At 36.8% G+C, this 18,796-nt stretch overlaps 1 protein-coding gene and 1 pseudogene across 3 annotated transcripts in view; one reads left to right on the forward strand and one right to left on the reverse strand.

Annotated features, from left to right (window-relative positions):
* LOC139980963 (uncharacterized) overlaps positions 1-18,796 on the forward strand; it is a 101,599-nt gene that overhangs the window by 43,765 nt on the left and 39,038 nt on the right. The gene's annotated exons all lie outside the window — the stretch shown is intronic.
* LOC139981730 (U2 spliceosomal RNA) lies at positions 2,356-2,428 on the reverse strand (annotated as a pseudogene).

Here is an 18,796-nt window from a genome sequence, read left to right on the forward strand (position 1 = left end):
TGACACCAGAACCGGACTCACAGTTCTTAATTGGATTGTTGAAGTGTGGACAGCTATACTTCAGTCTCTGTTTTCATGTAGGCCTATTTATATTCTTTCATCAGTTAGGAAATGCTTTAATTTTGAGGTTAGGCAGCGGATCCCAAACTTTCTTTTTGGCCATATATACTTGCCCATATATAAACAGAGCTAACTCAAAATAAACTTACTTAAAAATAACAATTAGCAGGAGCCTTATTACTACTATAATTGCAGCTCCCGTGGCCTAATCTTTTGTTAAGCGGAACGCTATATGCAAAATTGAAATTACATGGAAATTTTAGGACCATGCATGTAGAAACACACCCAAGAAACATTAAAGGCCCATATACTACTTAGAGATCAACGAACTACTTTTATTCTGCTTTTATTTCTAAATTGGATGGGCATATTTTTCAAAATATTGTGGGACAAATCTTTTGATAGAGCAATTAAAGACAGGGATATAACCTGACTGCGGCGCTAGCAACAGTCTTTGGTATTTGTTATGCATATACCCACACCCTAACTTACAACTCACACCCCAGTGTAGTATTACCGCTGAGGTATACGCCTGAAGAATAGTTAACGTAACACTGTTCTTATTTTTTTACAGTTATGACGACCAAATGAATTTACGATGATGACATGAAGCCTGCCACCAATTTTTAACATCCAAAATTTCCAACTGGGGTTTGCCTGATCTTAAAACTAGGTCGTCTACCTGCATTAACTTCTTTGCGATTCCGCAGAAAAAGTCTTTAGCAGAATGCAATTGGTATCTGTTATAATGTACGACAAATCCATATTTCTTCCATTCGAAATATTCATTATATGCGGTATCATTCTGATCCAGATAATATGATGTAATCCGCCAGATCTGTCATATTTTTAAAATCACTGACATGAATAAAAGAATGAGGAGGTGCTACTATTTCGTAGGCTTTCCGTGTTGTTCCATGGACAATCGGAACTATGTTTTTACTCAGTCCATTTATTTCTCAGTGATATAATCTTCACATTCACTCTTTTCGAGTGCTAAGTAAAATTTGTGACTGTTCAGTAAACGGTCTCATTCCGCTACATTGTTTTGAGGACAATTTAAATTTCCACATTCACCGTATGTATCCACTTGAAGGAATTTCTGCAGATTCTTCACAAACGTGGTTCTAGGCCAAGAGGAGGTGAAACAGTTTGATACCATCCAGGCTATTAGTCTTGTTTTTTCAGCCGCCCAGTTTCGATTGCCACTTTGGAAGTTTTCAGGTGCCATTTCAAAATACCTTCCGTACGGAATGGTAATTTCTGAAGCCGTACATACAATATCTTGAAGGATAGCTTCAAATATAGTTGTAACATGTGACTGTTTAGTATTACAATATAACGATATTAAGATATAAACGATGTAGTGGGACATTTCAATTACTCTGATCTGTTATTGGCCGGGAGGATTGGTAAATGACTGAGAAAGGAATAACTGGAGACCACCCGCACCGGGAATTTCAACGATACTTGGATTTTTCTTACCTTGCTATAGCCCCAACGCCATTTCCCTTTGTGGTACAGTAAGACTGTGTGGTTGTACAGTTGCTAACCTGTGATATGAGATACCGTTTACGTATTAAGGGAGCATACTTACTTGAACTTGCCTTGACATACCCTCGAGTTCAGTATCCTCCTAACTCCAATTGCATCTAATGTGGTATGACTGCGTGGTTCATAGCTTACCTCTGATTATATATATATATATATATATATATATATATATATATATATCACATGGAGAAGTCCCGTATCAAATTCACACTTGTCTTACCACTTACTGGCTGCACGGCTTCCACGTATTATGTGAGGTCGGTGTTGTGGGCGTTTTGGTCGCACGTGACAAACGCCGACTTTAAGTTACGTCATACATCACTTGCCTTACAGCAATTTTTCCCTATTTTTTCTCAAAAAAAACAACAAAAAAAACGTGTCGATAATTATACTTTATTACTTGAATAGTCTCTGTATATTCATAGTGTGTTAGCTTGAGCAATTCATTCCTTACATTACGGGATATTTCTACAAATTTCGGTATATTTAGGTACGTACCCAGGCCTGGGCACACAGGACCGTGCTCCCCACTACCTCCTTCCACCCACCCATGTACAAACGGCAGTGCCCACCTAACACATTTAACGTGTACTTAATAGTGTAGTTTAACATGTATTGAGGAATACTTTTTAAGAAAAAGTCACCCAGGAAAGAACCTGAGCACGAAAACCAAACTACCAAACGACTGATCCGCTCTCAGCCCCAGTCCCCTTGCATCGGGACTGTGACTGTGTGATCATCGTCAGGTGTGTATCACCATTCCCGAAGGGAACAGATACTACACGTGATCTTAGCCAAAAGGCCGAGAAGCGTATTGAGGAATGTTAACATAGCATCTAAAGTGTACGTACTAAGCGAAGGGCATATATCAACATAAGGAATGACTACATCTGATTAGTCATGTGTAAACATAATATGTTGTCTCCTCTGATCCCGACCAAGATCCAGTGTGAACACACGGCGAAGAATCTGATCTCATGAATGACATGGTTAATACTCCCCGTATCTAGTGCAAACGCGTCCTAAAGTTCCTTCTGCGTTGAAACGTTAATCCGCAAGTAAACGATTAACTTATTTTATGTAAAATACCACATGACGTCACACTACCGTACTTTCATTTCTTAGAACACGTGATATAATTAAGATTAGGCCCGAATGTTCATGAAAACTAAAATAGCCCCATCACCTTTCAAAGCCTGCTTTTGTAGTTGAATACCATCTAATGTATCTGGTATCTACAATAATAGACCGTAAAAGGAAACATAAGATATCAAATAACATAATGTATTACATAAGTCCGATAATATTCCACAAGAAATAATAATATTAGGCATGAAACAAAAGAGATGCACAGGACGACAAGCTTTTCTTTATGATAAACCGAGATGAAAACCGAGACTGAAAAACCGGATAACTAATAGAATAACCGATAACCGTTGGAATAACCGACATCCATGAGAACTTATAACCGATGATAACGGTATGAGAATAACCGACAAGTTATCTTACTATCTGACATACTTCAATTCAAACGACGTATAGTTTAATATCTACGTTGATAAGTCTTCATGACGTCGCATTGAGCAACTTTTGTTTGATTCTGCGCAATATAAGACTAATTATCATTATTATTAGTATTCAATACTGTCTAAAATTAATTGCCTCCACCGGTGATGTTCAATTTGAATTTCATTTTTACATTTTTAAATTTTCTCTTTGGCTTTCTTTGATGCTGGAAACCAAATACATTTGTAATTAAGCACCGTTATCCAAAACAAAATATTACTGAAACTTCGAGTTTCATATTGCTGGATTTGAAGCAGTAATCGATAAGGCTTTATTTGTGTGTGTCTGTCAAGTGGATCTACTTGTATATAAAACTAATTTCCTCTTCTTAGAAACAAGATACTTAAATTAGTTCCCGACCAATCTTTAGCTTTTATTGTAATGTAGATCTATGCATGAAATACATAAATGTTCATTTATTTCTTCTAATGTGACGATATTAAAGTTCGTGTAGCATCAAGTTTCACTAAACGAAACAAAAAAATATTATAAAAAGAACAAGAAAAAAACATAAGAGCGGATGACATTTTCGCTTTCACTTCGAATCCATAGAAAGAAAGTAAAATAACGTATAAGGACAAAGTTGTATGCCTGTATAGCTTAGAAGCAAAGGGTGTGGGTTGGATATAACACAGCTACATGATACGTGAAGTTAATGACAGGTGGGGTGCATAGGCCTATAGTTGGGATATAGGAAGGGTTCATATACATGTATTGTGTCTTTAAAGGTACTTAGTCCTATGGTGAAGTTCGTATTGGTACAGTGGTCAGAGTTGGATCCAGACGAGGCTAGGGGGGGGGTGTTGATCCCGGGGATCATGTATAGCCAATGGTCAGATATAATGCTAGCTATGTGATGAATATTCAGTGAATGTTTATGTTATCTTCTAACATCTATTCCGCATATTTCGTTAGAATGAAATCCACCTTATTTTTTTTCTAAACATCTGGAATCCTCTTTCGAGATAAATTTTATGATGACGTCAGTTTCGCCCTTATGCCCTAAATGATAAATGCTGATGAACTTATCGGCTTATAAATGTTATAATGATTGTCAAAGTTGTAATTAAATACTTATTGACAACAACAAGGACTATACCACTGGATGAAATCCAATAGCATATTTTCTTGACAGGTTTTGTAACGCAATATTAATATTGAGATCATAAACGTCTTATGTTTTCATATGCTAATTTTTTTTTTTTTTTGGGGGGGGGGGGGGCGTGTTGCAGTTTGTGGCGCTGACTTAATAGGCTGTGTTAGACAATAAAAAGAGACCCTGCATTCATTTTAATTGCTAAAACCACCCAAAATGGATGAATACATTTTTAGCAAACAAAAATGGTCCATAAAATGCATTATGCTTTAATTTTAAATATTTTCTTTTAGTATTAAATTATATTTAATCATATACATAACAGTGTAAGCTACTTACCATACAACGCTTGTAGAGTATATGGTAAAAAGTATGGCCTAAAAGCAGGAACATCCGGGACATTCAAAGTCATGTGATACATTGAATCGATACTGTCTTTACACTTTCCTTCCTTTCCTTCAGTTGATATGTTCAAGAAATAATCTATAGTTCTCCAAGCAAACATTATCTTGAAAAAAAATGCGTCTTTATTAAATTATATTCAAGTTGTTTACTATTTTAGGTTTACGTTTATTCAATTATGGTAAAGCATACAGTGATGGTATTATGGTTGATATTTAAAGAATATATATATATATATGGTGGCATTTTTTGTACAGAGTCTGCAAATGCGTTCTCCTATCTCAAAAATGATAATAAAAAAAAAAGTGTCGAATAGGAAAACATCTTTTTCGAGAAGTTGTCAAACAGGATTTGATACTTTGTGGCTTATATGCCAAAGTGTATAAATAAAAGAACACGCGAGTATGTAAATGGAGGTGTGGGTGGGGAGGAGGGGGGCGTAGACTTTGTGTCATTTAGAACACTTTAGAAATGATCCAAAGAGTGGTTTAGGAAGGTTGTTTACTGGTAAGAAGTGTGTAAGTCAATGAGGCATTTCGATGAACTTTACCTTTATACGGTAGGTTTACCAGGGAATATACTGTGCGCTTAAGGGAGCTGATGTGGCGTATATTGCTGTACAAGTTAGTATCATTTCTGATTCATGTAGCCAATATGTGGTTACTGTGCTACTGCTAGGGTCAGTGTGTATTAAGGTGTGTTTGCGTGCGCGAGTGTGTGTGTGGGGGGGGGGGTATCTAAGGATAGCAGATATGCGCAAACAACACATATGGAGATCCGCAATACTACATGTATGCACAAAACATACAAATCTGGGTTACAATCTCCCCTCCTTCAACTCTACATAGAAATATCCCAGCTGCTGTATTAAAGTATAACTGCAGAAAGATGATAAAAAAACCTTGATTGCGTGCAATCGTGCAGTAGACACTCTTTGATATTATATAAAGCGTATTTTCAACTATCCCAGAAAGAAAAGCGACATTATATGCTCAATAATCAGTTTAAAAACGACTAAAGTACCGAAATAATTCCACGCTACAATCAGTTTCTGGTAATAATGCAACTAGAGATATTGTGATGATGGCGTTAATGTCTTATTATATACATTACCTTGCTTAGACGGAGAGACGCTTTTGTCAATGTAAGTATACATCATTGGGTTTTGAATCACGCGACGTGCAGACAAGTCTCATATTGCTATTAACATCTATATTTGATGATGCAGCTATACATTGATGGAGATATAGGCCAAAGATAGAACACGCTACTATACAGTATAGATTGCATTATCTTGATCAATGAAACGGAAAATAAAGGAATAAAGGATAAAAAAGATATACTATTCATAGCGATCGCTTTGTTGCAGTGATACCAATGTATATATGTATATCTTATATGACGCTGATTACGAAGCCGTGCCGTGTGATTCAGTACAACTAAACCAGCGACTATACGTTGTGCAATAATCTTCGTATACGACGAATTGATAGCCGTGTCTGCTATATACGCCTAGAGGCTAGACGCTGTACACCTGGGGGAACCTGTTGGGCTATAGTGAGGGGGGGGGGTGAGGGGTGGATTGGCAGCATCCAGAGGGGGAATAACATGTATTGAAGTGTTTGCGACATATGTAATAATTACACATGAAAAACTATAGTATCAGGTATCAGACCATTGTCAGGGGCGGATGAAGGATTTAAATAGAAGGAATGTGGCCTTGGTATTAATGAAACCGATTCCCGTTTAGGGGAGTCCCCAGAATTCTGATGTATATCTATGCATAATGAATTACGCCTATAATAGGTTTACATTAAAAATTTTGCTTAAAACTACTTTATTTCTTTTGTGTGGGTTGATAGAGGTGCATGTGGTGGGAGAGGGGGATGGGGAGAGGGGGGGGTTACATCATCACTCTAGAGTTTATTTAATTTATGTATAATTAATGGGTGTGCCAAATATTATAATTTAGAAGGCTCGATACAAACTGATATCAGTTATATTTTAATTATATTTTATATTAACAACACATTGTCTGGTTCATTTCTTTATAACATTGTCTCCAAGGCCAAATTAAAGGGATATAGTGAAGTCGTATGATTTAAGAAACATGCGATTAATAGAAAATATAAAATGCTGGATTTCGGAATATTATAAACCAATGACTCATTACGTAACACAATTTAAGGTTGGTCGAGGAAAAGAGAAATAAACTTTAATATAATATAATCAGCAAAATAAAACATAAAATAAATAAATGAGATGACAATAAATGTATTTATCGTTATATCATAAACTCATATGTAATTATGTAACTGACAACTCTGGCAAGTTATACATTGTATAATATTTACTGTACCCTGTTATGTTATACTTTACTTTCTTTCCAACTAGAGTTCTTTGCTTCAACAAACAATTGTTAAATCACCATTATTATTATAAAAAATGTCAGGCCTAAATTAATCACAACATTGGCCAGGAATGATATGGTTATTTATACATCAACAAGACACTTCGGTCTCTTTAAAGCTTTTATATAATCTTAAAGAGATATTCCGGTGGCTATAGTTAACTGTTTTACAGAATTGCTGGTAGTTTTTTGGTATGTTTAGGTCAAAAGCTGACATCCTCATAGCATTTCGTGTGACGTAGACACGATGTTTGTTTTTCCGAATTTGGTGGTATTTCATGATGCACCAGACAACAGGAGCGTAGAGTGACGTCATCATGACAATTAAGTAAACACGTGAGGGATAAGATATTGAGATATGACACTTTTAACTAACTCTGATGGAAAACACGTTCTCTTTAAGATATTTGTCACATTTCTTGCCACTGGAACATTCCTTTAAGGTTTTTTTTGTACCTTACGACATCTGACTCCTTTCTATATATCTTAACTTAAATGACAATAGTCGACCCCTTCCCATTCTCCCACCCTTGACCCCATTCCCCGCACCCTCGGCCTCCCCTTCCCTCACCCTCAACCCACATCCGATCCAGTCAAGTAAAACGAGTGCAAATATTTAGTGCGAGCAGTAAAACGTAAATTTCTTCTTGTCAGTAAAAGAGTGTATATAAATAATTGTTGGAGTACACAGCATGCCAATACCAAAATTATGCACCCATTCTTAAGGTAAGCCAGTTTCTTTTAGAGCTAATAGCATAGGCCTTTAATTGTCCGGTAATTGAAAGGCTAGTCTAGGCGATTAATTCTTTTAGACTGACAAATGAAGGTCTACTTCAAGACTTCCGATTGAAACTTGCATCGGATTGCTACATATATATAGCGTTCACAAGACATTACGAATTGGAATTCTCACATTTTGTACCACAAGTGAACTTGGAGCAAACAGGTGTGATGTCATACAAATGCTTTTTTTTGTGCTCTGTATTGTTCTGACCAACTGTAAAGGGTTTCTAAATATATCACTATATGGGGATGTGATGTTGACTATAAGGATGACACTATATGTGGAGGTGAAGTTGACTATAAGGATGACACTATATGTGGAGGTGAAGTTGACTATAAGGATGACACTATATGTGGAGGTGAAGTTGACTATAAGGATGACACTATATGTGGAGGTGAAGTTGACTATAAAGATGTTACTATATGGGGATGTGATGTTGACTATAAGGATGTCACTATATTTGGATGTGAAGTTGACACTATATGGGGATGTGATGTTGACTATAAGGATGTCACTATATTTGGATGTGAAGTTGACTATAAGGATGTCACTATATGGGGATGTGATGTTGACTATAAGGATGTCACTATATTTGGATGTGAAGTTGACTATAAGGATGTCACTATATGGGGATGTGATGTTGACAACTATATTACTAACTGTACGTGTATTCATATGAAAGACGCACGCCTATTTTGACGTGGAGGAAAATTGGATGAAATTTTTAAAGAAATAAAAAAAGGGTAAATAAAATTTGTCAGTGGGCATGACGTCACAACTAAAAGCTCAAGTTTACAGTTGGTACAAAACGTGTGAACTTCAAATGTTGCTACCTTAAATATCCCGTATGTAGGAATTGAATAATAAACTTCACCAGTGAGATGCTGATAGAAACCGTTAAATCTTTCATCAAATCAATTCTCACCTGGAATATACTTGTAAAGTATGGTTGCATCAGTGCGTAACAACTATTTGTGTTAAATTAAGAAACAAAAAACCAGTCTGTTGCTTTCTGATCTATACCATTGGCATTTTGATTACAGCAGAAGTAACCGATTAAAACGAAAAAGTTGACGCACCCCCCCCCTACCCCAACCATCTTCAAATGTCATACCTTATCTACCTGTGGCCAACCGTGATATATTACATAAATGTGATGCGTGCCTGAAATTTCCGCAATAACGACAAATGATTCTTTACTTCTACTAATTTCTTTCCTTAAATTTGTAGAATTTATATATATTGATATTTCAGTATAACTTTCAATTACAACATTATATTCTCTGTCACATCTCTTTCATAAATTTAAAATACAATTGCACTAACATGTTTGGAAAATTTCTTTACCCAAATGTCATTTTTGTCACGATTTATCCAATATTAATCATAAATGAAAATAAACAAAGATTCTTCGGCGATGACCAGGATGAAAAGTAAAATAAAATTTAAAAATTGCACTTTAAAAATATGCACCGTACCTTCGAAATATAACATATAAACACTGGTCATTTCTCAAAATAATTATGAAAAGAGATAAAAATATTTCGCAAGATTGTGCACATATTATATACGTTTCTGGCCCTAATTTGGAAGAAGTCTTTGAATCCATTTTTGCCAAAACTTTATTTATTTTTTTTTGCAAGAAGAGGTTTTCTTAAGCATTTAACCCAAGTGAAATTTGAAGCACGCCATTATATAAGAATTTCCACGTTCGCCAAAATCAGAAATACCCTGTCTGAAGCACCAACGATTGGTATCTTAAGTTCAATAACACTTTTCTCAAGCTTTCTCAACGATCTAATCAAGCCTACTGATTATCAGACTAAGACCCCCCCCCCCCAGCCCTCCCTTACCCTTGATTCCCCCCCCTCCTAAGTGAACCTTACTAGGCGAATAGCTCGTGAATTTGATTCAAGCCTCAATATTTCGTTTTCCGGATACTTTTTTAACTCTCCATTATTAATCACAGTACAAAGTTATATGTGAACATTTTTCATTATTTTTTTTTCGGTTGATGTCGCTAATTTTTTTTGTTGTTCGATATTATACTTGACCGATAGAACAATACTGTTGAGGAATGTTTGTATTCATATTTTAGCATTAAAAAGGTATGATCAAAATTAACACCAAAATATTCTTTTATCTGTCACGTATTGGAGTTCCTCTACAGTAACTTATTGAGAACTTGTCTAAATACGGAAAATATTCAATATAAAGAGTATCACGTTTCCCACGATAGTTGATGTTAAAATAAGCTTATTAAGTTCAACAAGCATGCTGTAGGGGCGTAGCAATATGCGGCTTAAGAGGTCCATTGACTAAGGGCCCCCAAAATGGCCGGAGGCTCCCAATGGTTGTTTCCGATAGTTTGACCCAACGGATCATCACTGTCAAATATGACAAATTTTACATCGATGGTTTTATGTTAGTTTAAATGACGTTATAGTGAAGGGCTCAAGATGTCACTCTTGTTTAGCAGTGGTCGTGGAATGCCTTGCTAAGCCACTGTTGAAACCACAGACAAGACTGACCAAATAGACCACAGTTTAATCATTTGATTCGAGCATCCATTCGGTGAACATGCGACCAGAGGAATGGAATGGGTGTCGGAGGGGGATATACCAAACCCCTTCAACCGAATGTATGATAGGCCATATAGAAAGTTATATGCTTACGAGTAACACATTTTGTTAAAAAAATATGTAATTTACGCATTTTAAACTCGAATGTACCTTGCATATTATGTGCCTTCTGATTGGTTATATTGTTAGAGATAATACAAAACCGGATACGAATGATAAAACACATGTCATACAATATATGATTATATGCTTAATGCTCTTAGTGTATACACAATATTTCTTAGATAGTATTGCGCGTTTTTTAATAGTCCCTGACAAATCCGTCAGACTTTCTTTTGTGCGATGTTCAATAAAATCAAATAAAAATACAAAAAAGATAAACATAATTCGACAAAGTCTACCTTCCCCTTGTGTTATTACCTTTACTCTAAAAATGCTAAAAACTGAATAATTTCTCCAATAGTTAGCTCGTATATGAACACTCTTTCAAAGTCTTTCAAAATAATATTTCGATTTTACCTACGATTTCGCCATCGTATAAGAACATTACGCTATTTGCATATAACTCTCACCTTAAATTTCACAAAATATGCATAACTTGATGATAGTACTGGGTCACATTAAAATGGAGGTTATATTTCGGACCCATGTGTAACCCCATACAAGTGTTTTTGGTCTTTTTCTAACATATCTAGTACAATACTATAATATTTCACTGAGGGAACGCCATGTTTAGCGCCCTCATTTACCACCTACGATTGGCCGTCTAGAAGTCTATGTTGACAATGCGGCGGTAAAGATTTGCTTCTATCGATCAGTCTTTTCATCGCGATCGGAGACGCCAAGGGCGGCGTTACCGTCGTCGCCGTCATCGTGGTATTGTGCCCGAGGCCATTTCTATTTTGCACCGAATGTGACGGAACTTGGAATGATTCCTCCTCGAAGGTATGACTACTCGCCGTACATCCGACATCTTGCAATATATTACAGAGTGTAAAACGAAGAATGAGCTTCCTAAACGTTCTCCTGTATTCACTATTACTAAATGCGTATTAGCGTGTGATAAGGTAATTGCCGGTAAGAATAAATAATAAGGTGGCACTACCTTAACTATGACGCTTATTGCATTCAAGAGGTGTAGTGGCAGCCAGCACAGCGCAAAGATTAATATCAAAATAGCTAAAATCTTGGCTGCTTTGGCCTCTTTGAACGTTAGTTCGGCTAGCCTTTTGCTAGTTTCGTTCTCACTACCGACGACCAGTTGTGAAATCGCTTTAACTTGTTTCTGAACCTCTTGGAAAATTTGATGGTAGACAAAACTAATGATGATTAATGTTGGTAAAACTGTACCAAAAAATTTAAAATACACCATATAGTTCATATGACTTTCATAAATTCACACTTTACGACATCAGTTGGGTATACAACCCTGGGTCAATTAGGAGGCCCGTGAAATTATTAGATGAAGAATAGTGTTTTCCCATTGTCATAATATACAATAATTGAGGAGCAAGACTATTGCAAAAGTTGGATGCTTGTAGTGGTGGTTGGGGAGGGGGGGCGGGACTCGTGGCATTAATGTCTCGGGTACGGACCTGGTTTTCGAAGGTTGTTTGCACATCAAAAGTTGATGCCAGATCTTTCATGGATTTATTACCCAGGTATAGCGTTGCTAATTTTTTCTTGAAACATCAGATTTAGCAGTTTCACTTGTGGAAAAAGGTGTATCTAATGAGTGGATGGCATTATATATACGGTACAGCATATAATGGTTTCTTTATTCGTGTAGGCCTTTGTACATTTTCGATCAACGACTAAATCAGAAGAGATCTGGGAAGTCGGTACACCAACCTGGTCACATTGAGAGTTGAAAGTTAACAAACGGATTTTTGAACATAATATGATACATTACGAACCATACAGTCGCGATATTTAAGTTTTCATAGTTGACAGATGCAAGTTGACTACAGTGGGTTGTGTGTGTGGTCGGGGGTCGGGGTGGGGGGGGGGTAAGAGTGTAGGTTTCTCACGTTTTCCCTCAGTGTGGAAATGTTTAGAATACAAGTGTAAACAGAGGCTACGTTTCCATAGCAATGACAACATTTTTTAGGATATATTGCTGTATTGAGCGCCTACATGTTATAACGTTTCTATAGCTCAGATATATATATATATATATATATATATATATATATATATATATATATATATATAAATGAAAATCGTAATGAGTTGGAAAATCAAGAACAGTGAAAAAACTTTCAGCCTCCATCGGGATTCGAACCACGGGCCTCCCGCTCTGTACGCGGACACCCTAACCACTAGGCTATGGACGCTGATTGTATGTCCAGAGGTTATATATATATATATATATATATATATATATATATATATATATATATATATATATATATATATTATATATATATATATATATATACTAGTATTCTCTTATAATATAATCCATATATCAAGGTTTGGGGGTATGTCTATGGTAAAATAGGTCAAGTGGACGGATGGAGTAGCACAGGGGTGCATTACCATGAGACTTTTCTGGTTGTTAACTATACATGCTTAGGCCTTCAATTTGAAATATCAGGAATGGTGACAAACATTTCACTTATTCCCAGGCATAATTATTAATTTATTAAATGTGTTCATGTTTTTCACTAAATTATTATAATATCTAAGCCACTTTTTTACAGTGAAAAAATAATAAAAGCTTTCAAAATCAGTTTTGTACATTATCTGGATTTAATTCAAACTGTTTCTTCAGCTATAAATGTCCCGCACTTAAAGTCTCAATACGTGTTTGCTGATGAATTTCGGAAAACAAACTTCCGAAGCAGATTCAATGTTTCTTATTCTAATGATGCACTCTGACCAGGTGGGATGAATGGAGAAACGCTGTCGCAATCGAAAGAATAAAATTGTTGCCCTGTGGCGCGAACGGTTATCGTTAAATCACTGTGACCGCCCATATCAGCATGTTTATTACACAAATGAAACCTATATATACTCGTATCGTCCACTTTTTTACCCAATTCCACAGAGGAAATTTGGCAAACACATACTGAGACTTTAAGGCGAGAACGGACATTTGGGGAAGCAGTGTGCTACACAAAGAACAGCGTCAAACACGCGGATTATAAAGTATCCGTATTCCTTTCAGGTGGGGTCTCGTATACAATGAATACTATACGCAAGACAGTGTACCTATCCAATGTATACACTATCTTTTACGATACTAACCAAACTCTGCCACCAACCATAATTATGTATGATACATATCATACGGAGAAGTCCCGCATAAAATTCACACAGGTCTCCACCCACCCACATGCAAACTGCAGTGCCCCCTTCATTTGTGATACAATGTGTTACAAAACTTACAAACTTACAGTGCACGAGAATGACGCCCTTGCTTGAAACTGCTGGTCCAACTCCAACTCGGAATCCGAGACAACGGGCCTGTGTGCAAGTTGCAAGAAATCCCAATCGGAAACATGTGCATAATGTTGAGAATATATTCTCTGAAGGTCTTTTTACATCAGAGTTATGTATTACCGAGTGCAACGGCGAGCTTCAAATCAAATCTCTGTTGTAAAACATAAGTTTGATTCGGATCGAACCCATTGATTAAATTCATTTTAGAATCAATGTTGTAAAGGTCGTTCATTTAAATTCTTCCTTTTACCATATAACAATTTTTTTATAAATTATACATTTAACTTGTAGATTAACATGTATTTAGTAATGTTAACATCGGATCTAAAGTGTACGTGCATAGCGAATTTCATATATCACATAAGGAATGACTACACCTGATTAGTCACGTGTAAACATAATATGTTTTCTCCTCTGATCCAGATCCAGTGTGCGTAATTTTTTTCCAAGGAGGGTTAGGGGCAATTATCATATATAGGCGTATCCAAACCCTCGCGCATGCGTGTTACTCATACACACGCGTTACTCATTGATCGCTGTAATACACGTGTGGGCACTATGTACGCTGTACAAAGCAGTAGATCTCCGCTGTACAGTTTTACACGTAATGCAGTTTGCTTTTTGGCCAAGGATTACCAAGTGAGAATTGAATAATATAAGTGATGGGACACAGGCTAAAGAAATCCAAATTAAAGCGCGATCAAATCGTCACTTCAATTATTAATTTTCTGGAGGTGTTGTGGCTAATGTAGGTGACTAATAGTCTGCGTATCGGCTGGTGATGCAATATCTGATAGTAATATCTGATAGAACTGATAGTGATAGTTCATAAAAGCAGGCTAAATTTTGTATGTAGGCCTACTATATTAGTATCATGTATAGAATTTTAAAGTTTACCGTAACCTTAAAGTTTACCGTGAAGCTAGAAATGCATGTAATGTAGGCTAGCAGATTAACATTAACCAAACCATTAAACTAATGTCCGTCGCGCACATTGATGACAACATATGAAATCCGTACATTGTGTCTAAAATCTGGGTGTCAGTCGAACAGGTCTCCATCGCTACATGAACGCATATGCAAAACTTGAATCGCGTCGCACACACTGTATGTACTACTACTAGCCACGAGTAACACGCATGCGCGAGGGTCTGGATACGCCTATATATGATAATTGCCCCTAACCCGCCTCGGAAAAAAAAATACGCATCCAGTGTGAACACGCGGCGAAGAATATCTGATCTCATGAATGACATGGTTAATATTTCCCGTATCTAGTGCAAACGCGTCCTAAAATTCCTTCTACGTTGAAACGTTAATCCGCATGTAAACGATTAACTTATTTTGTGTAAAATACCACATGACGTCACACTTCCGTACTTCTAAGAACACATGATATAATTATCAAAAATAGCACACGCCACATTAATATATTTAAGTGCATGATGAAAACTAAATAGCCCCATCATTTTTTAAAGCCAGATTTTGTAGTTGAATACCATCGAGTGTATCCGATATCTACAATAATGGGCCGTAAAGGGAAACATAAGATATAAACACAAACATAATGTATTACATAAGTCCGATAATATTCCACGAGAAATAATAATATTAGGCATGAAACAAAAGAGGTGCACAGGACGAAAAAAATATGTATCTTATTTTCTAAAAGGCTGGAATGAAAATGGATCAAACTGTATTTTGACAAAAAACCTGGTCCTTGGAAACTACTTTTGGAAAATTCATTAACCACGTACGGAAGGGGTTTCTTATCAGAATGTAATTTTTCAAAGCATGATATTGAGATCTAAAACCTGTTTATATATGTAGTTTGTAGTGCATGGTCTGATTTTAATTACCGCCATCCAAATGATAATATCTGTTCTAATCAATATATTTTTAACAATTCCTCTATTAAGATAGATAATAACATTATCTTCTCTGAAGTCCTGTACAGAACAAGGTTGTTTAGTCAGGGATTTCTTCGACACAGATGGCAATATCATAAGCTATGCCTCTTTTATCGCAAAGTTCACATTACTGGTACATATCCGTTCACATTTTATTACGGTATAATATAAGCCATCCCAGGGGCTTGGAGTGAAAACGTAACGTGCAGGTATAGTCTGTGTACAACAGTCGTACTTCGTGTACGTACGAACAATGTGTACATGTGTCCTGCGTAAATAGTTTATGGCGCCTTATCGTTAATGCGAGGGTTTAAAATTGCAAATTCTCGTTATTTTACGACCAGAATATTCCAAAATGTCACCAGGGATGGCATTAACGTGTCTTCATTACAAATTCTGAGTGTCGCTGATATATATATATAGCCTACTTTTGCCGTATACTGCGCGGAAAATTAGGGTCGACATACACCGTATGCGAAAATACCGTTATATGAATATATGAATATATATATATATATATATATATATATATATATATATATATATATATAAGCGAAAATACCGTTATATGAATATAACTCGGTGTTTGTCCGCCCTCTATGGTCTACGGTAAAAGCCCCTTACACAGAGAAAATGAATACACAAACCAAGCTGTTTAAGGTTCTTTTTCCAAACACGTACTGATTACATACGTCAAGGTTAAATCAAATATTGAGACAGGAGATGGAAGATCCCCTGGTTGAAAAGTGATGTCGGATACAATTAAAGCTTTAATTCAATGCTACACCGCAGTCGTGAGATCGACCCCCTCTAGTTTAATATACCCCCCTCCCTTTGTATGCACTTATTCCCAGATATTTTCTATTGATTATACTATCGCTTAGAACTGATCAGTTTCGCGGACATCACTGGCTCCGACGAAGTTCCGGTAACCGTCAAGATCTACCTCTCGTCAGCATCTCTTCACCATGTCTGGAGAAAAGGTTATCAAATAGTCATCAATCACGCGTCTAAAGCAATACTAGGCGGCCTTGTAACATGTATGATTCCATATTAACTGACTAATATACCTACTAAAACACTAACCGATAAAATGACATCTACAATAACGTGAAATGCTAACCTATTGTTACAAAGCACTGAAAATCTGAACGACTACTAAGATAAAAAAAATAACAAAACATCAACCTTGTCCCAATCAATTTAAATCCTCTATCACAATATCACACACCATTTTTGTTTACAAATGAGACGACAATATTCTGAAACAACGCCCCCAGTTAGCATACGCAAATTGAAAGACCCATTGACTGCCATACCAAATCATAGAAGTAATGTGGTCTTTAAGTCCAGATAGCAGTTCTCACTAGCTAATCGCTACCCATCACTGGATAGCTGACAAGTTGGCCTTTCATGGCACCATCAATTTTCCGTATCATGACCATGTAGATTTTTTGCTATTCGAGCCGGAAGTTTTCGTCACTTGTAAACAAACCTCTTCACTCAGTATAGTAAACAATTTTCGTACGATGCTCCTTGGAGGCCTAAAGGGAACTAAAATTGCCACAATTGACCCAATGTTTTGCACCACATGTACTTTCGTTCATGATATTTAACATACAAGCCACAAAAAATAGATCCTGATTAATAACGTACCCAAAAAATGTTTTCCTACTGCATTTTTGGCACTTTTCCTGAAGGAGCACATGATATAGACTCGAACAGGAGTATGCCACCATAATACAAAGCTCGGATCTACGTACGCATGGACATAGGGCTAGGCCTAAAAAATACTAGCTACCTACAGTACAGTAGGATGTCCCATATTACAACTATATCACCTTCATAGACCAAAACAGCCTATTTATCATAGTAAGCACTAAATTCCGGACATAATCTCCCGCACAGTAAACATAACTCAACAACTGTCAACGTAAACAGCCGAATCAGACAAAAGCTCGTGAACTCACTGCCAAACTAAGACCGCTGTACACAATTATTTCGCATTGAGTTTGGTCATAGTAAAAAATATAACTAGACGAACTGTTAAGTTTCATAAACGCTGCCTGGTCACAGCGAAACTGTATCCAAGCTGAAATAAATACGATGGAAAACGTCCAATGGAACATGGGCGGCGATCCGTACTTCCGAGTGGGGGGGATATGACCTTGTTGACTATCTAAGCGTAGCGCCACCATGAGTTGGCGCGAAGCGTACAAGAAAATCATTTGGGATTTACAAACCCTCTAGATGGCCGGAAACGGCACTTCCCGAGGTTTCCAAGCGGCATATACCCAACTTTAAAATAAGGATATCATGTCCGAAATATCTCATAATCAGGATCCAAAATCCTTTTTTTTTAATTTCGGGTGTTATTTTGGGAAAATTGCCCCTGTCAATCTTGTTTCAGGCGCTACGTTAGAATGTTCGAGAGCTCTTTTATATTATTCGATAAAGAAAATGGCCTCATGCAGGCTATTATAGGCCTATACACATGCAATACACAATTATACATAGTTACATTCCTAGGTACCGATTGCTAGTGCATCCAGGTGAAACGTGTATTAAGCATTACCCTGGTAACATGAGATTCTCAGCTGTTCGAGGGAACATGTACGTGTGTAGGCCTACTATAGGGCCTATATGAATACTATTAGGGTGCATATATGTACTAAATCAATACTGTGGGCGCAATAATACATTTTGTTGTTATAGGGCCAATGAAGCCCACAGTCAACTATTCTTGCTTTATAAAGACGGTTTATTTGAAAAGATCGCACTGCGTTTATGGTAGGCGAGAAATGAAGCTAAAAAAGAGCCGTACATTCACGATGATGCATAAATGTAGGCATAAAATATTCTTATCCCTGGCATTTGGTGGGGGGGGGGGATATGGTGTATTACATCCCCTCCACCCATTTTCATGGGGGGATATATCCCCCCTTCCCCCCCCCCAGGATCGCCGCCCATGCAATGGAACCGCTG

This window comes from Apostichopus japonicus, chromosome 15 (genome assembly GCF_037975245.1).
Source record: "Apostichopus japonicus isolate 1M-3 chromosome 15, ASM3797524v1, whole genome shotgun sequence".
Classification (NCBI taxonomy): domain Eukaryota; kingdom Metazoa; phylum Echinodermata; class Holothuroidea; order Aspidochirotida; family Stichopodidae; genus Apostichopus; species Apostichopus japonicus.